Source organism: Talpa occidentalis, unplaced genomic scaffold (genome assembly GCF_014898055.3).
Source record: "Talpa occidentalis isolate TD23 unplaced genomic scaffold, MPIMG_talOcc4v2.1 talOcc4.10, whole genome shotgun sequence".
Taxonomy (NCBI): Eukaryota; Metazoa; Chordata; class Mammalia; order Eulipotyphla; family Talpidae; genus Talpa; species Talpa occidentalis.
Window position 1 is genome coordinate 52,812,356 of NW_023600993.1, and position 26,443 is coordinate 52,838,798.

General features: G+C 38.5%; 1 protein-coding gene and 1 pseudogene across 3 annotated transcripts in view; both read right to left on the reverse strand.

The window, feature by feature from the left end:
• Positions 1–26,443, reverse strand: part of FOXP1 (forkhead box P1) — a 167,594-nt gene that overhangs the window by 129,180 nt on the left and 11,971 nt on the right. For 2 of the 3 annotated variants that reach the window (XM_037492649.2, XM_037492656.2), the window contains exon 1: positions 19,740–19,772. The gene's annotated coding sequence lies outside the window, so the exon portion shown is untranslated. Of the gene's footprint in view, positions 1–19,739; positions 19,842–26,443 lie in introns of those variants that run through there. The other variant, XM_037492664.2, reaches the window with a different exon arrangement.
• On the reverse strand, positions 9,530–16,704 carry LOC129145844 (40S ribosomal protein SA-like; annotated as a pseudogene).

Genomic DNA, 26,443 nt, shown 5'->3' on the forward strand with positions numbered 1-26,443 from the left:
TGTCTGGTGCATTAGGGGAAAAAATGGGAGATCAAAAGCAGGAATACAATAAAAATTGAAAATATACAAGACTGCTACAAGTGCAACTAATATATCTAAAATATATTATAACCAATGAAAAAACATAACGAAGAGCCTCAATAGTAGAAAATGCAAGTAATGATAACTATGGACAGATCAACCAACAGGAAAATAAATAAGAAAGCAATAGCTTTAAATGAGGTGTTAGGTCAAAAAGTCTTTACAGTACAGACATCTACAGAACACTCAGTCCAACACTACAATATATACACTTTTTTTCAAGTGCACAAGGAACATTTTAAAGACTAAACTATATGTTGGACATGTCAATTATAAAAAAAAAGTGAAGATTGAAATCATATCAAGTACTTTTTCTGAAATAAAAAAAACTAGAAATCAACTATTTAAAAATTCAGAAAAAAACTTAAATACATGAAGGTTTAACAACATGCTGCTTAGTAGTTATTGCATAAAAATGGAAATTGAAACAGAAATTAAAAATATCTTGACACTAATGAAAACAAGTATATGAGCTACCAGAATGTATGGGATCCAGTAAAAGTGGTTATAAGAGGGTGGAAAATAGGAATTCAGGATCACATGAAGAAGCAAGAAAAATCCAAATAAGCAATTTAATATTACATCTGAACCAATCTGAAATGGGAGAGGTCTGGGGGGAAATGAGACCCAAAGCTAGTAGAAGGAAAAAAACAATAGATATAAAAGGAGAAGTAAATGAAAGAGATCCATAAAGATGATACAAAATAATTAAGGAAACTATGAGTTAATTCTTTGAGAAGACACACAAATTGATAACGGAAAAGAAGAGAGAAAATATTAATAAATGGAATTAGAAATAAAGAGGAAAATTTTCCACCGATGATACAGAAATATTTTCATAATTTTCAGATGATACAGGAAATTTTCCACAAATAATACAGAAATATAAAGGATCATAAGAAATTACTATCAATGATATGCCAATAAGTTTAATAACCCAGAAGAAATAAACTTCTAGAACAATATAGTTTATCAAGACTAAACTGAAAAGAAATATAGTAGCTGAATAGGCCAGTAACAATCATGGAATTGAAATAGCAATCAAAAATTTCCCCTAAAACAAAAGCCCAGGGTCAGGCGGCTATATAGCAGAATTCTAAACCTTTAAAGAAAAACTGATATCAATCTTGTTCAGATTATTTCTGAAAATACAAAAAGGTATTTTATGAAGCCAACATTATCCTAGTACCAAAACCAGAAGAAATGCAGCACAGGAAAATATAGACCAATATCCCTAATGAATATCTATGAGAAACCCTTCAACAAAATATTAACAAGTCAAATTCAACAACACATTACAAAGATTATCATTATAGTCAAGTGAGATTTATCCCATGGATATAAGGATGGTTTAATATATGTAAAACAATGTAATCAACAAAAGAAAAGAGAAAAATCATATCATAATATCAATAGATACCAAGAAAGAATTTGATAAAATTTAGCATACATTTATTACAAAAACTTTAAACAAGATTGAGATAGAAAGAACCTACCCCAGCACCATAAAAGCCACATTATCACAGAATTGCAGGCAACACAATACTTAATAATGAAAAACTGGAAGCTTTCCGTTTAAGGTCAGGAACAAGACAATGATGAAACAAGCACGTCTTCTGTTTAATTCAGTTTTAGAGGCTTTGGCTGGAGCAATCAGGCAACAAGAAATAACACTACACAGAAAATCCTATAGACGTCATCAAAAAGCTATTTGAAATAATAAATAAATACAAAGTGAAAGGTTACAAGTCAACATACAAATATCTGTTGCATTTTTATATATAAATAATGAATATTAAGAAAAAGAAATGAAAAAAGTTATTCCATTCATTATCACATCAAAAAAGTGTCAAATGCCTAGGAATTAACCTAACCATTTAAGAGAAGGACTCATACAAAGAAATGAGGAAGACAATTCCATGCTCATGGATGGGGAGAATCAACACCATTAAAATGACTAGTCTATCAAAAGCAATATATAAATTTAATGCACTCCCCATTAAAATACTTAAAATATACCTCAAAGAAATGGAACAAAAAATTACAATACACCAGGAACTTGAAAGGCCTCAAATAGCTAAAGCAATCCTGTTGCTTCACATTGTTTGGCTTTATACTTTAAAGCAACAGTAATTTAAACAATGTGGTATTGGAATAAAACTAGACACATGGATCAATGGAATAGAATCAAAAACCCAGACATAAATGAACATATATATCAACACATAATTCATGATAATGGGGCCATGACCATAGGAGGGGAAAGGAGAGTCTCTTTAACAAATGGTGCTGGGCAAACTGGATGGTTACACATAAATGGATGAAATTCAATCAATCTCGAATTTCATGCACAAAAATAAATTCTAAGTGGGCTAAAGACTTGGATATAAAGCCTGTAACAATAAAATATATAGAAGAAAACACTGGATTCATGATATCAGCGATAAAGATATTTTTAGAGCCTCAAACTTTGTGCAAGGGAATTGAAAGGAAAAATAAACAACTGTGACCCCCTCAAATTAAAAGCTTTTAAAACAGTGGAAGAAATTACAAGTAGATTAAAAAGACATCCTACTGTATGCTAGAAAATATTCACACATTACACAACTAACAAGGGGTTAATATCAAAGCTATATAAAATACTTACACAATTCAACAATTAAAAAAAAAAATGGAGAGAAGATCTGAATAGAAAACCCACCAAAGCCCAGGATATCCAAAAGGCCAATGGATATAATGGAAAAATGTTCATTGTTGCTTTTATCAAGGCAGATGTAGGCCAAAATCTCAATGATATCATCATCTCAGACTCCTGAGAATGTCATGTTAAAAAGACCACCACCACCAAGTGCTGGAGAAGAAGCAAAGAAAGCATAACCCTATTATACTATTGGTAAGAATGTAAACCGGGGAAGCTATTATGGAAAGCAATCTGGATTTAGCACAAAAACCTATATACAATTGAACACTCTCACTTTTGGTCACTTATCTAAAGAACATGAAGTCATCAACTCAAAAATTTTCTGCTTTCTGATGCTTATTATACCATCATTTATAATAGCTAGGACATGGAAACAATCTAAGCACCCACTGGTACAGGATTGGATTAAGAAGGTGGGGTATGTTCACACTGGAATTTTATTCAGCTATGAGATGAAATGTCGCCATTTACAGCAAAATGGAAGCAGTTCAAGGAGATACTATGCAGTAAAGGAAATCAGAATAAAAATATTGGATTGTTTACAAAGCAGATGGAGCAACATAGCAAAATACTTATAAAAAGTAGGGAACAGTAATAAAGTGAGGTTTCTGAGGTTAAGAAACAAGGGGGAAAGGGGAGAGGTTAAAGGGGTATGAGGAAAAGTGGGAAAAAAATAATTTTTAGATCATCCAAAACATAAAATGATGTTAAAAAATAAAAATTTCAATGCTAAATCAAACTAATATAACAAATAGGTAAAGAGGTGTAAGAAATCAAGTTTGCCTTTCTGGTTTCACACTGCTAGTATTTTCTGTCTGTATTTTGCAAAATGAGCAGAGCAGATATTTGTTATAAAACACCAACAGAAAAAAGGTGTTAGATAAACAAAGATAGCATTTCAAAAAACATTCAAGTTCCTGAATGAGAGATGTCCTGAGTTCCTAGAAATCAGGTCCAAATCTGAGACTCGGGCCAATTTCAAAACTTACCTGACAGTTATTCAAATGACTTTGGGTGGAAATCAGATTAGTTATATTTGGGATTTACAGTTATTTCCCAATTTGGGTTGGACATATTGTAAAATTGGGGCCACATCATAAAAGCATGGCCAGTAAGTCTACTCAAAAGCAGAAATGCACACGCTTATAGAAAAATGACAAAAGCTGCATATTTTGAACCCCGGATAGACATTCAGTATGATCACTACTACATTATCCTTTGTTTTCACTCTGGACTTTTCAAGAGGATTCCAAAGTTAATAGGGTGAATGGCCTACCTAATTCTTAGATAGTGAGTTCAATATCCCTCTAGAGCCACACCCTAGGAAGCCTTCCCAAGGACAAAAGACAATACTCCTGATTAGGAATTCTATGACATCTTGTGATGACCACTGATTGCTTACATTGTGAGATGAGGTTAAATAGTCCAATTCCACAATCCTGTAAGGAGGCTGGGGAACAAAGAAATAAGGGGAAAACAGAATGAAAGAAACTAAGATTTCAAATAAGATTACAGGATTTTTTTTTTTTTTTTTGGCAGGTGGCAGTAAATTGTTTTAGTGTGATAAAGTAAGAACATTATGAAAATACAGTGACCAACTGGAATAAGTTGTATGAAAGTTGTGCTTTCCTCAATTTCACACAAGTATGTGGGTGGTATGGTCTAGCTAAGGTCCTGCAGCTAAGTTCATTTTCTTGAATCTCAAGAAATTATTGGTCTTGCCATTATACCTATTGCAATGCATGAGCAGATGTCAAACCAAGATGAAAAGAAAGGAAAGGGTGTTGAGTGGTACCTCTGTGAAATTTGAAAAAGTGCCCCCTCCCTCTAAGCAGAGGCATGGTGCCAGCTAGGGAGAAGGGTGAAAAGCTGCTAGATTTCAGTCCTCATTAACCCCTTCATTTAGGCAACTTTGTTCAGTGGACATCCTGCAAGATGATATCCAGTCTTCTAAAGCAGAAGGCAGCAAACTACAGCCTAAATCTGTTCTTACCACCTGTGCTTATGTGGCCCCAAAATTGATTTTATATTTCAAAAACAGCTGAAAAAATTAAAAAAGAATATTTCATGGTATATGAATATTATATGAATTCCAAATTTTAGTCCACAAATGATTTTTTTTTAAATGCAGTGTGCTCATTATTTATGGACTGTGTCTGACTGCTTTCACATGACATACTATAGTAAGTGGTTGCCACAGACAGTATTAGTCCACAGATAGAAAAATATTCATCACCTGGCCCTTTAGACCATGGCCAGCAAACTTCTGTAAAGTAAGAAGAGTTAACTATTACGCCAAATTCCTTTTGTAGATTTAATGAAAAGTTTAAAACAAATATGGCAGGTGAAATAGTTTCTTTATATAAACCAACTTGAAACTGAGACAACGATGAACGAAGGTCAACTTCATTACCTAGCCACCTTGACAGCACCTTTAAATGTCATTAATCAGTATGTGCCTTGCATGACTTGCAAGGGCTCATTATAAATTACTGCATGGAGGCCCCTGACATGATCCAAAGACTGTTAACAGGACTCTGGTGACGTAATGTGATAAAGGAGATTTCTCTGTATAGTTCTATATGGCACAGAGTTGGAGAATTTCCAAGAAATTTAACTTCCAGACTGTCACCTTTGACTATTCACAATAATTTCACCCAAGCACCTGGCATCCTTGAAGAAAACTCCGTTTTCTGGAAATGTTTGTCACTGAGTGTTGTCCTCAAAAATACAAATTTGAAGCTATTTTTTTTTTCCAACAAGATAGACTAAATCCAGGATGTAGATTTTCCAATTAGGCTCTTTTTAAACATCTGTTGGTAGGCTGCATTTAACATTAGTTATTTCAGCAAAGCACAATTTGATTAGACTGTCTGAAACCAAGCCAAATCTGCAAAATAATAGCTCAATTAAACTCTGTTTTGCTTTCATTTGTCTTAGATTTTCCTGAGTGTGATACTGTTGCAAATAATCAAGTAAACCAAATCCTTTCAAAATGAGAGATCTAGGCATATTTTCCATCTTCCCTCCAAGTTTATTTAATAATCTATTCTTATTTTCTCCATGCTTCATTGAACTTAATCTTGACACCAAATGCATTTCTGTATTTTGCCTTTAGTCTCCTTTAATTTTCTATATTTATGAATTAAAGTTCTGTGTCATTAATATTATACCTTAAACAGATTAGCACATGTACAAAGGCAAACACAAAGCATTAGGATAGTCAAACTGCACTGCAGGAGTTTTCTGATTTTTTTCACTCTGTTCTATACAATATGCATTTTATCAATTCTGTGAAAGATTTAGGCAGGACTGACAGTGGATTGTTGTAATGCTGTGTTTATGGTCTTAAAATGCTCCTAGAGGTTTATGAACCCGAAACCATCCTGCAGCCTAACAAAAGCATTATCAATTTTCCTTTCTTTTTGGCTTAGATATTACACTGATTCATTCATTCATAACTCACTCATTAACTCATTAGTAAAAGAAATATCTACAAATTGGATACCATGGGCCAGGCATGTACAAGTGCCACAGCTTCAAGATTTCAAATAGGGACTAGGTCCTTGGCATTAAGACAACCAAGTATTACGTGATATAAAACTCTTCAAAGAACAAAAGAGAAACCAGGATGAAAATTCTAGAGCAGGATGATCCTCAGTTGTACCCAAATTGGCACAATTAGGAAAGTAATGCTCATCCTGATAATGCTGATAATGGGAGTATTTATTGGGTATGATGACAGTAGCTAGCATTGATAAAGTGTTCCTAGTGGGTCAGGCACCATTCTAGCCTCTTTGCACAGAGTAACTTGGTTTATCTTCATAGCAACGGCGACCATACCTGTTTTACAGATGAGAAGCCTGATGTATTCCCATCAAGGTCTGTTCATCTGACACAGCCGACCACAAACAAATGGATAATCTCTGTCCGATATGCCAAAACATATATTTGAATGGATCAAGTGAACTAAAATACAATGTGGAGTTTAACAGGTAGTCATTTTCCCTTTGAAAGGAGTTTATATAATTACAATGAGAGCTAACTTTTCAGAGAATTTACTAAGTCCCAAGCACTGTGCAAGCACTTTTCATGAATGAAACATTTAATCTTAACAACTGTCTTCAATCAGTTGTTAAGTAATCAGTCATACTTTCTAGATGAGAAAATAGACAGATAAAGAGGTTAAGCTACTTTTCCAAAGTCACATAGGAGTAAGGGTAGCGCTAGAACTTAAAACTGGCAGCCTGACACCAGAATCATGCTTTCATCACATGTGCCACCTCTCATAATATTCTAATCCACAAATCTCTGAAACTCCCAATCACCTTACTGAATTTGTATGGCCACCAAGGGTGTAAGATTCTGTGCCTTTAAGAACAAATACACCTTGGGCTTCCCTGGCAGTGTAGGGGTTAACACTCAGATTATCATAGATCCCCAAACAGATAGCTATCTCACATATGGTGCAGCAGACATTTCCTGTTTGGCCCACTGCTTCCCTTAGCAGTGTATTTCAGTAGATCTGACTGTTCTGCTCCCGCCTCTGTCTCTGATGAACTCACTCTCCCCGCACCTCTGGCCTATATCCCAGTTTTCTACGCATAAATAGATAAATCTTTAAAATAAAATATGCTTTTAAAAAAATATGCCACCTATTTTTTCACATTTTCACCTTAATATCTTACATTGCGGGTATAAGGAAAAACAAAAATAAAATTTAATTTTCGATACTATTTCAACAGTTACTACAGGATCTATCAGACTCTCCTTTTCCCCCAACAATACCAAGTACTTCTCTACTCATCTATATGGTCAGCACAGACTTTGTCAGATAAGTCTATGCTAAGCTTGGAAAAGACAAGACACACATATCACCATTTCCAACTCCTCTGCTCATGGTAGACCTGGGTATTCAATCGATCCTGGCACTCTCACAGAAGCCAACCTAGATCTAGAATCCTTCAAAGACCATCTAGGCAGAGCCACTTCATACCTAGATCAAATGATATCCTTTTACTCTGCCTATTTTAAGTGGTTTGGATTCTTAATTATGTATCTAGAATAAATAACCATCCTTTTATGGTAGCAAATGAATAAACTAGACATCATTTCGCTCATGTCTTATTAAAAACAGTTACATTAGCTCAAATGAAGCTCCTGATCGGTACGCACACAGTCAAGTGAGCTACTGGTCTGCAGGTCCTATGGGCAGAGGAGACTAGAAGGAAACCACAAGTTAGTAACAATAGATGTCAATAGAAAAGAGGCAAGGGACAACCTCACAGAAAATTTAGACATGAAAAGGCAGCACGTCACATGGATTTTGGTTTCCTTCCTAAGAAAGGAAGCAGAGATATAATTCCCTTGGAATTAACTCAAACACAATTTAATCTCCAGGGCCTTTTTCCATCTAATTGGCAGGTGGCAGAACAGGCAATATTTGCAGTCCTGCATTTTTGGAACTCTGAAATATTATCAGATAGACTGTGTGAGTCCACCTCTGTATAGAGAGGAATCATGGCTCTGAATTTCCCTCTCTCTGATCCTAGTATGAAGACTAGAACCTCTAATTTAACCCAAAGCTAGAATACTAAAAACTTTGATGGCAGCAGCAGAAGTCAGACTTGGTATGGAAGATAAGAGTGTACCACTGACAGTTTTTCAATAGTAGCGTGATGTGACATTCAGGGGAAGGCTGAAGCCATAGGTCACACCGGAGATAAGTATGAAGAGCAGAAGATGCTCTCAACAGACTAACATTCTTTGCCAACATCTAGGTTTGTGCTTAGGTGAAGTTCTGAACTCTGGAACAAAAAGCAGCAGGGGAAATAGAGAAGAAGGATAGGACAGAAGACACCCACTGGTAGGAAAAGTGGCACCATTGATGAGAAGAGTGACATAATGGGGCTGAAGGAAATTAATACGTCAATGATGACTCAAGAATCAGGGTCTGGCAACAAAAACGATGAGCTGAATTAAAAACACTGCAACTGCAGTGGTGATGAGCTAAGAGAAAGCCATGGAGAGACCATTGGAGGTGTCGAAAAAGGTGTGCAGTCATGGGTATACAGGTATGGGAAGAAGCAAAGAGGACAGATGCGCTACTGGAAAAGATCAAAGGAAGAGAACTTGGAAAAGGAATGAATTTGGGATCTAGTAAAGAACCAGGAAGCAGAAGAGAATGGCCTGGCAAAAGAGGACGGTGAACTGAGGACGTTTAAAAGGAGTCAACTCCAAAATAATGAGTTAGCTGAAGGATGAATTAACTCAGGAGGTCAGACAGGTTAAGACGATGGAGAGTTGACCACTGAATTGAGTGACAGTGAAATTCAAGAAAATGGAGAAAAGACAGATACGGCAAAGGTGAGGATGGAAAGTGGATGGTTAAAAAAAAGTTGAAGTAGTAGGCAGTATGCTCACTCTAAAAAAGCTTGTTAGCAAAGGGAGCCTGAGGAGAGTGCTGGCGAGAACTGAGCCACCCAAAGTTTCTGAACCGCCTGTTTAAGATCCGCATCTTTCCGCAAACACCGATGAGTACCGGGCTGCCTGCTTGAATGGTCACAAACTTTCTCAATGGTATATAACACAAGAGGGCATAGGCTGGCGCTCTTTGCCCGACTGTGTCCTGGCAGCTTAACATTCTACTACTTAAGTAGTTAAAAATGTTCTTTTGATGAAGTGGGAAAAGTTAAGAGTAGAAGGCAGCAGTTCTAGATCTTTTAGAAATGACTAGCATTTGGTCTTTGTGTTTCACTGGGCAATCGTTTAAAACTCAAACAATCCCAACAGCAAGGCGGCTGGAGTCCACCAAAAGTTCAAAATGGGATATGTTCTCTTTAAAATTTTGAGAGCGACTAAATATGACAACCATCTGATGTATGAAAATTATTCACAACCAAAAACAGACAGTCTGGAAATAGCCAGGATGACTTCATTTAGACAGAATTACCCAAATCTGTTTCTAATATACACAGTACACATAATAAATTTTTACAATATGACAAGGAAAACAAACTTAATAAAAGTTCCCGATCTTTTGTTACACAAGCATGCTATATCCATGCTATGTTTATAATAGTTTGCTCGTGATATCACAGCTCAGTAACAAAGTCCCAAGCAATACAAAAACAGTTACTAGGCATGACATCAACTCACAACTACCGTAATTACATCAGTACACAAATTTCCCAAACTGTACATTTTCCAAACTGCTTCTCAATTTCAACGGCTGCCTTTAGACAATTACTTGCAGAGTTGTCTGCAGGCTTTGACTAATACCCGTCTTTCTTCTCTTTCCCAAGCGTCATTTCCCTTTAGAAAGTGCATATTTCAATTACAAGCACTATTTTTCAAATATGCCCATAAACATATGTCCAAATTAGGAGACAGTGTGGTCTAGTGGTTAGTGTCAAGCCGTAGGCATCAGCACGTCTGATTCTGTGCCTTTCACTGTCCCTGTCTGCTAGCCCCAGGAAGTGACATGGTGAGAGGCAGCAGAAGGTAATGGACAATGGCTGAATCCTACTGCTTGTGTCAACAATACTGTTTGCCACTTATCAGCTTTTTGGTCTGGGGCAAGTTAACTTCTTATGCCCCTACTTTCCTCATCTGTAAAAAGGGGCTAATAATAGAACTTAACCACCACAGGACCGTGGCTACTACACTAGGTGGCTCCTAGGCAGTATAACGAAAGGGCACTATTTCATGTTACCACTACATTTCTGGGACTCAGGTTCCTGTTTGAGAACATGGCTCAACTTACCCTGACCCACAGTGAAATTTTCTAATATTAGGGCACGGGTTTCATCTTGGTTACATTACATGGATATAGTGAGGTACAATGAATAAAGTTTGAATGAATGAATGAAATCCAAAGGTTCTGCAATGCTCAATAAGTACACAGTGAAAAATAGTACAGTCTATGAAGGGTTTTCATCTTATTTTTCTAAGACTTGCTTTCATGTTGCTATAGATAATGTTGATTAAGTACCTCCAACTCAATTGAAAGAATAAAGGATTGGGGCGGGGGGAATACAGCCCTGTGGCTTTAAAGGCGTATTTCTCCAAAGGCCAAACTTGTAGAGCCATCCCACACGCAGGACCTCCGTCTTGCTGTGCTCCGTGGTCAGCCGGCTTTCCCGACCAGGCAGGGTGCCAGGGGAGCCGACTACCCCCATTGTCACTTCTGGTCCATGGTGCTTACACCAAATGCTGTTATTCTAGGCTTCAGGAAATTTTCTAACTACTGGACAGGGTCCAATGCTGCGTGCTAATGAGTTTCAGATTGGAGGACTTTACTGTGCATGTGTCAGGAAAGTGCCACGGTTTATGGTGAGGTGGGGGCAGGGGGGAAAAGACACACAAAAAGGAAGAAAAAACAGTAGTTAAAAAATGCTGGCTACTCCAATTGACAGGGAACGTGACCTCTGCACTTCATCAGAAATTCTTGCAGACTTACAAAATAAAGGAGTTTGCTTTTATCACACACTGCGAGACTCATTTGGAAAAATGGAAACCACTACATCACTTGACCTTGGCGTGCCCCCTTTCAACCACAGACGAATATTGTGTACAAAACTTCTAAATCATCTTAAGATATTTTTAAAAACTTTAATTTTCTTCATGAGACTTAATGATTACTATTCTGCTTCTTGAGATTTTGCTTAGAAGATTCACACAGGAAAAGGACACATAATTCCAGGAATGTTATTTTATCACTTTGGGAATAATGATGTAGAGGCCTCCACTGGGTGGGCACAATGTGGTCTCTGCTTCCCTGTATTCCTTGGAAATAATGAGCAAGCCTCGTTTACCCAGTTTTGAAAGTCACCCAAGATTGAATCATGATTATTTGCTTACATTAACAGAACATTAAAATCAATTTTAAACAACTTAAGGAAACTCTAGCCATCTTTGCTCGGTGATTCACCTTCTCACAGAGGCTTTTTCTCCCTTCAAGGCAACCAACAGGCTTGATAGCAAGACTTCTCATTATGCTCTCACAGCCTATCAACAAAGAATCCCTTCTTAGGGAGTTTAACTCACAAGTCTTTTTTGAATAATGAGATTACATTTCAAAAAAAAATTTTTTTGCCACTCTTAGGACTGGTGACTTTAAAAATCCAATCCCTTCACATCCTCCAACTGTCATCAACATTTTTTCAGATGATGTCAATAAAACTGATTGCTTGCAGTTCTGAATTCTGCTCTGCACATGGAAACAATATAATTTGTTTTAAAGTATTTTTGATGAGGGCTGTAGGAGAAACAGAACCTCTGTAGGCCTACCCGTAACACTCGGGCAGGAGTGGGGAGGGAGGGAACAAACCAGAAGAAAGTAAATGGTGTGAATATTACGGTATGTTGGAAACTTCCACAAAAATTCCTGATGTATAAACCTTAAACCTTACTGTTGTGCTGACTGATATGTCTTCCTGTCAGATATGAATGATGTTTCTGGAACATTAATATGTTCATTAAATTCTAACTCCCTGTACTTAAAATATTCTGTACTTTGGCTCAGAGGCATCTTGACAGCTTTGTTGTAATCATATATGTGAGGCCCCAGACTACACAGTTGTTGAGATGCCTCATACCTACAGCCAATCTGTTGCTTTTACAAGTTTAATCTAAGTATTAAGGAGCTGATTGTGGAACCACGTTGATTCGACATCTTCAACTCGGTTGTATATCACAGAAGCCACTATGGGTGGTGACAGACGCGTATGCCACCCAGCAACATACGTACCTCTAACTCCCTGATCCGTAATACTACAAATATGGCTGGCTTTTTTCCCCCCAAAGCACAAGTGGACGAGCAGCAAGGGTCCGACAGTGTTATTCCTAATTACCTTTTTTTTCACTCTTGATCCTGTGGCTCTCATAATTAGTTACCTGGGGCTGCAATCCAATTTGAAGTGATGACAAGAAAGTGATCCATGAAAAAGTAATAAGTTAAATCCAATTTCAGCCTTCCTCTAATTAAATGCACATGGAACTAATGACTCCAACCCTAGCATTTCAGTGATAATGGTAATTAGCGAGGTGGGAGTCTCTCTCTTTTTCAACACTGGAGGTGTAAACCACAAGGTAAAATGGTAGGAGCACTCTTAATTACATGTGTCATTTTGTCAGCAATTTACACATTTTTGACCAGTCAAGTATATATATTTTTCCCCTGTCCCTCCCTATGTCCTAGCCCCAACAATCATTAAAACATACTAGTCCATGTTCCAACACATGGGAGCTCGTAAGAACACATCAAACTTGAAGATAAGAACTTCTTTACTGTTGCTCACTGTGCGCTCGCTCTCTCTCTCTCTCTCTCTCTCTCTCTCTCTCTCTCACACACACACACACACACACAGCTATTAGAGTAATTATTCCTATCGCTATCATCTTTGTTTTTTAGAAAGTGTTCGTTTCCCGTCAACTTTATTTCCACTTTCTGTTTAAGAGTCTGTGGAAGAACAGCTTGAGGCCACTCGTGGTTACTCCTCCCCACTGAGTGTCCTGAGCAGTGGGAGCTGCAGCCCAGGCCTTAGCGGCAGGTTACGCGCTCAGGTCTTCAGCAGGGAGCTTCTGGATAGGCCCACAGGGCGCCTTCACGCCCTCAGACCAGCCTGCACCTCAGGTGAGTAGCAGTAAACTCTCCACCTGGAGCAGTCAGTTCACCCTCCTGTCCCTCCCTGGCTGCCCTCCTCAGTAGCAGCCTGCATTTTCTTTTCCAGCTCCTCAGAACCTCTGTAGCAGTAGAGACCAGGCATGACCCCCAATGGGATGGGTGTGACAGGACAGGGTGCCATGCGTGTGCGGAGTGCCCTGCGCCAGCCTCCGCCACCAGCGACCCATCTACGTGAGCAGAGGAGCGTCTGTGTGGCACAGAGCAGCGGTAGGCAGGTTCACTGGGAGAAGCAGATAGGCGGGTCTGGAGTCAGTAGCCACCAAAAGTCTTGGTTCCCTGCAAGCTGACTGGATCTGATTAGTGAAGGTTCCAGGAGTGAAGTGACCAGCAACAGGATTGGACCCAGTGGCAGCAGCAAACTTCAGCACCACTCGACGGCCAGTGCTCCTGGGGGATAAGGCACTGACATCAGCCGGGCTTTCAGATGGCAACAATGGGGTGAGCTGCCAGCAGCAGCTTCTCTGAGATTCTCTTCAAATTTTTGATGTAGATGCCATCACTTTTCCATTTGAAGATGTACTGTTCAATTTTGGAGTCAAAGTTGGTGCACCTAAGTGGGTTCCTGCTGCAATGAATTTAAGGACATTCCCCTTCTTCATTTATAGGACATCAAGGGCCTCCGACACTGAAAAATTCCCTTTAAGTGACAACAAGAATCCAGAATAAAGCTGTGGGTCCCATTCTGGGTAGTGAGGGAAAAATATCTTAGTTCTCTTAATTAAAATTCAGATATATACGCAGGGATTGGATTTTGTTGGTTTGGTTTTATTTTTGTTTACAGTATGGAAAATAAAATAATTTGCTTATTTATGAAAAACATGGCATTCAGTAGGTGCTGAAAAATACACACTGAGGGCCTCCCCTGGTGGCACAGCAGTTGAGCACTGGGCTGCGAAGCTGCCTGCAGCCTCCACAGCACTGGTTCGATCCCCAGCCACCGGGCGAGGGTTCCACATGGTGCGCAGACCTCTCATGCCATGCCCGCTGCTCCCCTCAGCAGTGTATTTCATCGTTCTGCCTGTTCTGTTCCCCGCTCTGGCTCTGGTGAATTCTCTCACCCTCCCCTGCTTCTGACTGTACCCAGTGCACGTATAAATAAAAAAATAAATCTTTAAAAAAAAAATACACACTGAAGGGCAAGCAATAATTAACTTCCTGGTAGCATACTGGTTGTCTCCGGTTTTAGAAAATCTGGTTTCCCATTTAAACCCACATAGCATGGCAGACCTCTCCTGCCTCGCCCACTGTCACTGTCAACTCTGCAGCAAGACACTTCTCGAAGTTTCACTTTTCCTTATCCACGGAATAGCTGAATGAAAATTCCTAGACCATAGTGTCGTTATGGTGCTGTGCTACAGTAAGCACTGACTAAATATTAATTATCTTTGCATATGGTGGCATATGTATGTGATGACAAAGGCATGCATATAAAATATTAGCTTCAAACTTGTATTTTAATGCTTAGGTGCATTTAATGCAAGTAAGCAAGGTGACCATGTAATTAAATGTTCAAACTGGGATAATTCTGAGAGTCAGAATGATTAATAAATACACCCAGTCAACAGGTGGAGACAGTGGTTGTCCTTTGCACGCTGGAACACAGGGTCACCCTCTATATAGCTGAAGCTGAAATAGCAAAAATGAGCTAACTTATTTTTATTACAACTCACCTTAGAATTTTGTAGGCAAAGATGAAACATAGAACTTTAGAAAAACAATTCTTAAAGCAAGAGTATTTAACTTTTTGAGGTCTGTGAAACCCTTATAACCAGTTGCTAAATTCTGTATAAATGTGCATTTTTCTGGGAGGTGATGGTGGTGGCAGGGTTGGGGGTCACTGTGCCATATTTTTAATGGTATGTGTAATCTGAAAGACTTAAATAACCATTTTAAATGCATCATTTCTATTTTGTTTCTTGCCAATACTTATTTTTAGGGGCTGAGAATTGTCCAAAGGGGTGTGATGACAAAATCTTAAAAGGTAACAAAAATTCACTATTTTGGGCCTCCATGGTGGCGCAGTGGGTTGAGCACTGCACTGTGAAGCTGTCCGCAGCCTCTGCAGCGTGGGTTCGTTTCCCAGCCGGCCAGGGAGAAACCCACATAGCATGGCAGACCTCTCCTGCCTCGCCCGCTGCTCCCCTTAGCAGTGTCTTCAGTCCGTCTGCCTGTTCTGCTCCCCACTCTCTCTGGTAAATACTCTCACCCTCCCACACTTCTGACCTGTACCCCTGTTCTTGTATAAATAAATAAATCTTAAAAAAAAAAGTTCTTTAAAAAAATTCACTATTTCGTATAAATTTAATGCCAGGGATGCCAGTTCTAGGCCATGATAATGCTACATATTTTAAAAAATAATCTGCCTCTCTTTTTTGAATTATCCACTTTACTAATTCAGGGCATAGGGCTATCTTTTAAGAGTTAGAATTTCGAAACCTTTCCATTTCACTATCTACAACATATAACTGGTTTCCTTTAAGTTTTCTCTTACGAATTTATTCCTTAGTGAATAACATGGAAATGACATGAGATACAATGATTATATGTGGCATTAATGCAAAATAAAAATGCTGCCTAAAGCACATTGTATATAATGGCAAATAAAACTGTTGGAAAACACCTGCTGAAATCTTGTATCTTCAGCCACTTAAAACCTCTACTTAAAACAGGAGTACTCAATATAATACTGAGCTTCCAACTGGACCAAAGGGTTGACCTTCCAGTGGCTCTCTCTCTCCCCGCCACTTCCAGTGAGAATGGCCTGCTGTGAGGGGCTTGCACATGATATAAATTTGGAAGGAAGGGAACAAGCAGGAGAGAAAACTATCAGATGACTGCCTTCAAGTTCAAATTCTTTATAGAGGACCTGAAACTGGTCAGCTTTCCACTGTAAGCAACACACAAGGTTTACTTTCTTTCCTAACTTTAATGCTGCCAGAATACACATGTACTTTTACTTTCTTAGGAGAAAATGTGTCATTTGATTTCCTTCCAGTTTATATACCCGTGCCAACAACTAAAATGCTTAAAGAACCAAAATGAATTACTACCCAGAAACGGTGGTCAAAGTTCCAAAATTTGATCAATAAAATTGCTCATCTACTCACAAATTAATCTTCAGCCAGTAAAGTTATACATTTTCGAGGTTATGGGCACACCTGCACCGTTAAGCATTTATTTCACTTGTTTAAGCAATCTTCAGAATTATATAAATATTTATAAAAGCAAGCCTATTATTTTTACTCATATAATTTTCTTTTTGCAGCAAAACCTTGTTAATTCTTTTACAACTCAGAAGTATCCTTAAGGTAGGGTCTGTATCCTTGATGGCTTCATACCATGGATAGCAGCATGATGCCCCCGCACACTTTGTGGCTGTTCTAGAAATGCTTATTACCATGTCACATTTAATTAATGCACATGATTCTGATTCTGAATTTAGGATGGGGCCAACTTTCAATTTTCATGTGTATCATTCATAAAAAATTTGCAAAGCAAATTAACAGACTAAATAAGGGGTTATTTAGGTTGCAATGTAGAATATTTTTCAAGAACTTTTAGAGCAATAGGTATACCCAATGAACGCCACCATTTGAAACATCACCCAAAGAATGAAGCCAGCTCAGATTAGTTCGGTATGTGTATCTGTAAAGCCGTCATTTCTCTCTTATTTACTCTCATCTCTCTGAAATTAGTCCAAATTGGTAATGTTTGACTACATTTCATGATCTCTATCGAGTAACCACTTAGAGCCTCCTCTAACTTTCCATTTTCTTTTGTTTGTATCATCAGCCTGTGAAACTGGAGAGCACTGCCAAACATAAAGCAGAGAAGTGTGAGATATGCTTAAAATATGAGTCACAGTATATTTGGGGATTTGGGTTTCTTTTTTTTTCCCCCTCAAACTATCAGCAGATCAAATCCTTCTTCCCTGTCAAGCCTTCCTCTATGCGGAAGATCTCAAATTAGCTAAAATAGGTCTCTTGTAATTAGGAAGGGTAAGAAAATCAGAGATGAACACCGTTCAGATTTGCTGTAGGATTTCCCATTTATTTCAAAGGCGCTGTGACTGGGATGCCCCAGCAAGGACACAGCATGGCGAGATATACTGAAATGTGAAGGTTATTCCTTCTGTGAATCACTCAGTCTACAAAGGTACTTTAATAACACAATAACACATGCTATGGCCCAGGTTAGTAATTTCTCCTTTCTGTTTGTGAAAGTCCAGCCAACCTAATAAAGCTTAGTGAATCTGCATAACCCTACCAGGCACCTGAGGGACATTCAGTAATATTCTCTCTTTCTCTGACACTCTCTCTCTCTCTCTCTCTCTCTCTCTCACACACACGTACACACACACGCAGGCATAAGTGCACACAACAGTCAACTATCCTTTTTATTTTTTCCCAACCAACTCTGGTATAAACTCTCTGCTTGTCAGCTCTCCCACAGAGGAGGTAGCAAGTAACTCAACAAATCTTTAGCAAAACTGGCATTCAAGATGGCCCCCAGATCCCACAATTTCTACTCAGACTGAAGTGCCCAGCAGAATGTGTTAGTGTAGTTTTTGACACAGGCCTTGACAAAGAAAATGAAGGTCTGTGTCATGCTTTTCTGGGAGTTCCAAACCTTATAATAGGCAAGAAGAAAAGAGCCCTCAAAAGGAAATCCCCTGAAACAACATCATACATTTAGCCCTAAAGGAACTTCATTCATCTTGGAAAAGAAGTCACCTCAGAAATACCATATGCTTTTAGAAAGCAAGTATGAGAGAAAATAAGCCTAGTATAAAAAAATTACAAATGATATTCAATATTGAAAAGTATGCACCAGACAGAATGAGTATGTGTACGCTATTTTTATATTATTTCTAACTAAAGCTATACTAGGTATAAGATCCCCCCCACCTTCAATAATATATTGTCATTTTCTCAATGTACCTGAGGTCTGATAAATTCAAGAGGACTCACAGTATTTTTAAGGCTGTGAGAGTTCCAAGAGGGAGGCAAAAGGAACGGACAGTCATTTGAATCACTGAGTGACAAGCTGGGCTAGCTCCCTGTATACATTAATAAATTAGAATTTTAATTGTGTCTCTGTCTGCAGGAGATGCCCCGGTACTTTAATATGTACCAACAATTGGCTATGTTCTGGAATCTGCAATGTGGCCTCCATTGCTGACCTCTGAAACACAATTCCCAGTCTGACTATGGAAACTGTTCAGTTTGATCCTTTCAACTTATTTGAATCCTGACAAATAAGCTCACAGCTGAAAGGTCAACATAGTCATATTTCATCCTCCAGAGCTGTTCTTAAGACATCTGCACAACAAAGCACTTCTTATAGCACCTGACATGGGACCTCAATGGCACTGTACCTCATTAAAACTGTCCCCAGCATGCACACACACTAAAAGGCATATGGGCTGGTGATTGTTACCAAATAACTGCTTTTGGAAGTGTTAGTAAACAATGCATATTGCCATTCAAATATTTCAATACAGTGTGACTACTGTGCTGAATTTTCCCTAGACAGTGAGTGTTTCTCAAGTAGATGTACAAGAACTAGAACTTCTTGTCCAAGGTCAGTTTGGTCTTCGCAGGATAATTTGGGAACTGGTACTGGTTCAGTCTCATCTGAGAAAATTCAACACAAGCTATGAATTTATGGGTTGACCTCATAAATCGAATTAATTGGAACTAAGTTATACTTATCAGCTGTCACTTAAAGATTCTGTCCCAAACTGTCCATTGTGAGAAACTCAGCCTCCCACTTCAGGGAATCCACTCTCCCACTTTGAAAGCAGCTGAGTCAGTCAGTACCAGCAAGTGCCCTATCTTGGATGTAGGCATGAATACCCCAAGTAATGTTTCTTAGAAATTTCAATTAGAATTTTCTGCTCCAAGTCAAATATCCAAATTAGATTTTTATTAATTAATTCTTTCTTCTACTCCTTTAACCCCTCCCCTCAGGGTGCCTGAAATGAGAAGTTGCTAAAATAATCTTTTTTTTGTATCTTTATACAAAAAAGTGTGTGCTCTCTGTTATTAATAATTCAGCGCTATTTTGAAAACAACAATTGAAGAATAGTGTATCACATTCATTGCTAGGTATATTAAAAGTACCAAATCCTCCTCCGCACCAATAAGTCCTTAACACTCTGAACTTCATAGATTTTCTCACATGATTTGCAATTCTCAACACAATCCACTTCTGAGTCGCTTATCAGCTATCCCGGGGTGTATAATATCAATTAAGGAAAATTCTTACCTGAAGGGCTGGTTGTTTGTCATTCCTCTTTGGAGATTTTAATCCACTAACTTGCTGCTGCTGTTGCTGCTGAAGAAGGAGCTGCCTGGCCACTTGAAGTGCCTGAAAGGGAAAATGGAAGGAAAATGATTGTGTTACTACACAGGTTCAGGGCCTCCTTCAAAGCAAGGATTCCAGGAAGGGCACTTTACAAGTGGATTCTTACTTTCCCATTTTCAGGCAAATGAAACAGCAAACAAAACTTCCCAACAGTCTAAGTTGGAGAACTTTCCAGAATTTGTTTACATTTTCTAAGGTTCAGTCCATTTCAACCACAGTTCTTCAGGCAGAGCAATTCATCTAAGTAGACATGATAGTCCTACCAAAAATCTGACATCAAACAGACTATGAATGATTAGGAATTTGAGGAAGGATAGCTGAGAGAGTCCAGGAGAAACTTTAAGGACAATAAAGTGGGGGCTCTTTCCAGAGGCACCCTTCCTGACCCTCCTCCAATTCTTTTTAGAGGAGCCTGGGGGCTCAAGCTGAAAGCAGTATTTCCCCTCATCTGAGTCCACATACAGAGGAAAAGATAAGTAATGGAAAACACTGTGGATAAATTTATTTGGGAAGGATGATCAAAACAGATGAAATGTAACTAGGACAACAATAATGGATTATGTAAGAGATAAAATGCAAATCAGACCTCTAAATCAACTAAAAGGGCATATTATGCACCTGTGAACAAAACTGACACAAGTGACTCTTTAAAGCTTATAACATGGATGGCTTATATTTAAAGGTAGGATTTACACAGATCAAATTCTAAGATCAAGATAAAGAAAAAGGAAATTAGAAGAGTCCTTCAGAGTACTCTCCAAATATGTATTAGGAGACTGACCAATCCTTTTTAAGGTTTTAATAAAAAAGAAAAAGTGTGTCATCAATAGATCCTCATGAGGTCATTCACTGACAAAGAATCTAACAGGAAGCATTAACTATTCCTAGCCCCACCTTTCCATAAAAGGCAGTAGGACAAGCACAACAGAAAACTGAAGTTTGCAGACACTGTGCTAAAAAATCACATGAAAAGTGAGGTTATTTGAATAAATTCAGAGGAGAACTGAGAAAATATTTATGGAAGAGATATCAAAAATGTTCTTTAATTGATGTACTTGGAGATTAAAGACAAAAGGACATTTCCTGGGGATTAATAAACAATAATTTCTACATGGCAATTAATTACTTATGCCTTAGAGAAGATGCACACATAGATGTGGCCAATTATATTAAAATATCTGATACTATAGTCTAAAAAAGCTAGCATAATAGACTGATGGTGATAGTGTATTTCTCAAAGAGGAAGCGACTTCACTTTAAGAAAATAATGTATATATTTCCAAGAAAAGTGCCAGTGATACCATGGAGTGGGGGAAAGGTAAGAAGCCAAGAAGATGCACTGCACTCAGGAGAAAAAGAAAATAGCATGGTCAAGAGGATTATTGATCCTAAAAATGTTGAACCCACAAGAAGAGTAATTCTCCTAGAAGGATAATCTCACTAAATCGAGCTCATGAGGTACTACTGTAACAAACAATAGTTTCAAGACACTTTGTGAGGTTGGCTGGTGCCTTTGTGTATAAGAGAAGCAAAAGGAAGCAATGAAACAGAACCACAGATAGAGAAATGGGGACAAAGAAAAGATCTTGGGAAAGATGGACCCCTCCTATCCCACCTCCCTACTGCACCCACCCCTCTTGTCCCAGGGAGGCCTTCTGCCTACTGCACTCACCACAACCAGCCCTTCAGAGGTAATGTACAGGCTATTTCATCTGTGAAGGGAGAGACATGTTCGAGAAAGCCTGCCTGGAAGAGCCTCGAGAAAAGAGAGTGTCTGAGAGGGGCATCTGGAAGCCAAGACGCCTGGGAGTGTTGCCTGAGACTCCAGCCTGCTGTCTCCGAGGAGGATTCACCATCGCTGGACTCCGGGTTTCCTTGTCTCCTTGGAGACGCTCAGTACATGCGTAGGTGTAAAAGTGGGCAGAGTGAAGATTTCATTTATATCATATAAGAAAAATAGTCCCCTTTGCAAGGTGCCTGCAGGAGCAAAAGCCTCTCCTCCTACTATATATGTTCCCTTTGCTATTTCACATGAAGGTTTTACGGCTTTTTAATGTTGGAAAGGGAACTATTATATATTTTAAGTGCTACCGTCAGAGTTCCCAGAGTAATAGACTGATGAGCAAAAAAGGGTCTGCTGTTATTTGGAGAGGCAGACAGAGCCACGGTAGCTGAAAGTGACAAGACTGCAGAGAAAGCTCTGGTGGGGAAGGGGAGAAAGGTTAGACACATTTAATACGAGAACAGAGCAAGCAAGAAAAGCAAAGTAAAATGATGATAACACCTCATAGTCACGTTTCTTAGAATAATTCACCATGTTTCACCAATTATTCGTGTGTGTGTAAGCACAAGCACTCAATTTCCTGATAACCAAGTCTCAGAGATTCTATACAGCCAACTCCTTATTTCAGCAAAAGGGATGATACCGGTCTCTCCAAAAAAGCAAGCACACACACATACACATAGCCACACACCTGCTTGTGCTTGCACCACTATTCTAATATGAGCGTATTTCTTAATGTACTTTAGCATGCAAAAGTATAGGGCTAAGTTTTCAACAAATGTTTACTCAAATGCCTGTATACAATGATTATATACTTCAAAATTAGCTATGGTCTTTGCATTTATTTTACTGGTTTGAAGGGGAAAAAGTCAGTTATGTAAAACATCTTTTTTTCTTTTTTAATTGAAAAAAGTAACACTTTTTCAGACCCCGACATGGGGTACATGAACTTATATAATCACACAGTGACTTCCAGTGCTCACACACCATTTCGTACAGAACCACACCAAAGAAGACAGCCAGTGACAGAAGCAGAGATAGAAAAGGCTGGGAACTTGTGTGAACACAAGGGAAAGTTTAATCAAACTCCTGAAGAGAATTACAAGAAGTGCAAATGTGTAGTTTCCAAATTTCATCCTAAAAATAACTGATGTAAAATTAGGTAATTATGTAAAATTAGGTAATGAATTACGTAAAATTATGTCAAGTATCTGGGATGTAGAGACAACACTAGTGGCAAAAGGTTTATTCATCTTGATATGAATTGTTATCAATTATTGTAATAATGCCATAGTCTATTTTTAAGTTTGTATATAATTCACATCGTAATTTTATTTTTTTACTTCTTAAAAAGTATTTTCCTTTGGGCCTCCCTGGTGGCACGGGGGTTTAAGATGCAACCTATGAGGCTCGCGGCAGCCACTGCAGCACGGGTTCGATCACCAGCCAGGGAGCTAACCCACATGGTGTAGCAGACCTCTCCTGACTCGCCTGCTGCTCCCCTCAGCAGTATATTTCAGTCTATCTGCCTATTCTGATCCCCACTCTCTGGTGAATCCTCTCACCTCCCACAACTCTGGCCTGTGCCCCAGTTCTTATATGTATAGATAAATCTTTTTTTTAAAAGTATTTTCCTTTATTTTTTACAATTTATTTTTTATTTATGTCTTTTACATCATTGTGTATTCCTCATAAAATTCCCACCACCAGTTCACCCATGAGCCATCATCACCATATTCCCTTGTGCTCTTCTCTCCCATTTTATTCCCTCTCCCTTCCCCTCCCTCGCAGAATGTCTCTTTTTTATGGTTGCCTGCTAGTTTTGTTGTTTTATTATTGTTGTTATTTTTCCCCTGATCCCTTATTTGGTTCCCCTAAATTCCTCCTATAAAAGAAACCATTCAATATTTTTCTTTTTCCTTCTTATTTCACCAAACATGATCCCTTCAAGCTCTGTCCATGTTGTTGTGAATGGCATGAGTTTAACCTTTTTGATTGCTGAGTAGTATTCCATTGTGTATATACAACACATCTTCTTGATCTAGTCATCTATTTTGGGGCATTTTGGTTGTTCCATATCTCACCTATTGTGAATAGTGCCACAATAAACACAGGCGTGCAGGTACCTTTTTGAATTAATATTTCTGTGTCCTTTGAGTAGATTCCTAGCAGTGGAATTCCTGGGTCATATGGTAGTTCATTTTTAGTAGTTTGAGGAAACTTCACACAGCTTTCCACATGGTTGGACCAGTTTGCATCCCCACCAGTAGTGTAGGAGAATTCCATAGTCTTATGAGTATGGGAACAAAGTTAAAACAAAGTATTAAATCTATACCCTCCTAAACCATCTGAGATCTCAGCAAGACCTAAATTATTAGAACTTATAAAGTGTTGTGAAGTTAACTATTAAAGGGCATTTAACTTTCTGATTTCCATGATGTATCAACCACTATAATCCAAATATTAATTTGTCATCAAAAAGGAAATAAATCCTTTCAGTGATAGATTACAGATTTGAGCATTATACTGTAAATCTCTATCTACTATTTGTAGAAAGTAAAAAATGCTCACTGTCAGCATCACTATTAGTCAATTAAAATTTTGGAATGACCAATGGTATCCCCTTTGGAAACTACATCAGAGGTTTGTCCACTGTTTCCTGTACTTGTTTACTTAATAGCCATTTCTACCTGTTATGTGTATCAAAGACATGTTAATGTCTTTCATCACAGATTCCACTAACTGAATTCCAGAGATGTGTTATAATACAACTGAGGAGTAAGGATAGGTTTTTCTTATTTTCATAACAGTATCTCAGTCACAACTGGAGAAAGGTCTCTTAAGATAGTCTATCAGGGGCCTCCCTGGTGGTGCAAGGGGTTAAGACACAGCACTATGAAGCCATCTGCAGGAGTTAGATCCCCAGCCAGAGAGGTGACACATCTGGCACAGCAGACCTCTCCTGTCTTACCCGCTGTTCCCCCTCAGCAGTGTATTTCAGTAGATCTGCCTGTGCTGCTCCCCACTCTGTCTCTGGTGAATCCTCTCACCCCCCGCAGCATCTCTGGCCTGCATCCCAGCTCTTGTATGCATAAATAAATAAATCTTTAAAAATAATGATAGCCCATCAGATGAAGGCAAAATTAGAATGACATAGAACCGTAGAGTGTGTGGACCTCTGTCTCTGTGTGTATGAGAGAGGGACAGGAAGGAGGAGAGAGAGGTTAGCAGGAGATAGATGAGAGAGAGAATATGAATAAATGAAAGATTTTTCTTTCAGGAAGCAAAGATGAACTCTGACTCAAGTTGCAGATCAAACGCACATGTAAAGAACTTAAAAGGTCCCACCTCATCTCTGAAGGTCTTCTACGCTTGGTGGTGCCTGGGGTGGGTTGAGATAATACTTCCTGTATAACATATATGACAATTGCCTGGCCCTCAATAACCTGCTACTATATTTGAGTGCAAGGCTCAGATTATAGCACAGATGCAACTCAAGGATGTCAGAGTAAAGGGGACTGATAAAACTATTCAGAGCCAACTTGCACATAATCACATTTATTTTTCTTCAACAAGGTAAAACAAATAGCTCTGTGAGTTAACAGAGGAAAGGGGTGGACAGCACACCCAGCCTCCATCCGTATACTGGCTCACCTCCCTTTCTCTCCTGGCTACCAGCTATGCCCCAATTTGCACAAAGGGTTGGAGGCACCTATGGCCACTATGTCATAGACCCCAGCCAGATCTGAGCGCTCAGAGTCAGGCAGATCAGTGCTTGCTGATCTGGTTCGGCAGGCCATGCTTTTATAAAAGTGAACATGGGATCTATACGTTTCTAACACATTCTTCCATTCAACTGGTTCAAGATTACTCTGTTCTCATCAGTGCCTTTGAATTCTTAGTAAATAAGTGCCATCTGTTATTTACAAATTATGTTTTACATAAGCATGTTTACAACTTCTGAGCTATATAAATCTCAGGTTCACAGCAGGTGCTTATATTTTAGAGGCTAGGTATCCCTGTGTTTAGCATGTTTATCAAGGTAACCAATGTTCAAAAACATGGTTGCCATATTTTAAGAAATGGCAGCAAGTTTGCATAAAATATGGTTTCAGTAAGCAAGTACACATACATAAAGCAAGCCAGGAGAAGGGAGAAAACCTTCATAAATAAAATTTTTCATCACACACTTGATGAAGTCTGAGATAAGCACTGATACATGGGGGTCTTCAAGAAATGTGATCACCCATGGACCACATCCAGTCTACCACATGTTTTTGTTCAACTCCAGGGGATAAGAATGGCTTTTACTTATTTATGTGCTTGGGCAAACAACCAAAAGAAGAATATTTTATGGACAATAACTTACAAGGAATTCAAAATTCAGTGTCCACAGATAAAGTTTTATTGAAACACAGTCACGTTCATTCATTTACATTCATACCGTCAATAGTTGTTTTTGTGCTACCAAGCAAGGGACAGAGACCCTAGGGCATGCAAAGCCTAAAGTATTTCCCATCTGTCACTTTACAGGAAAATTTCCCAACCAGGATGCTATCTGTACTCTGAAATACCCCAAAGATTCCATTAGACACAATTTTATATTAAAAAAAGACCTTTCAAACAGTTGTCCAAAATAATTTTAGAGTTTAGCTAAGATGTAAGGACATTACCGATGAGCTGTTCGTACACTCAAAATCATTTTTTGTTTTCTGAAAATGAAATGGAACATGAAAAATAAAATACATCCATGTACTCCTCTATTACAACGGTTGAAAACTAGCTGCAAACTTGCATATGTGTTTCTTCCTGCAGGTAATTT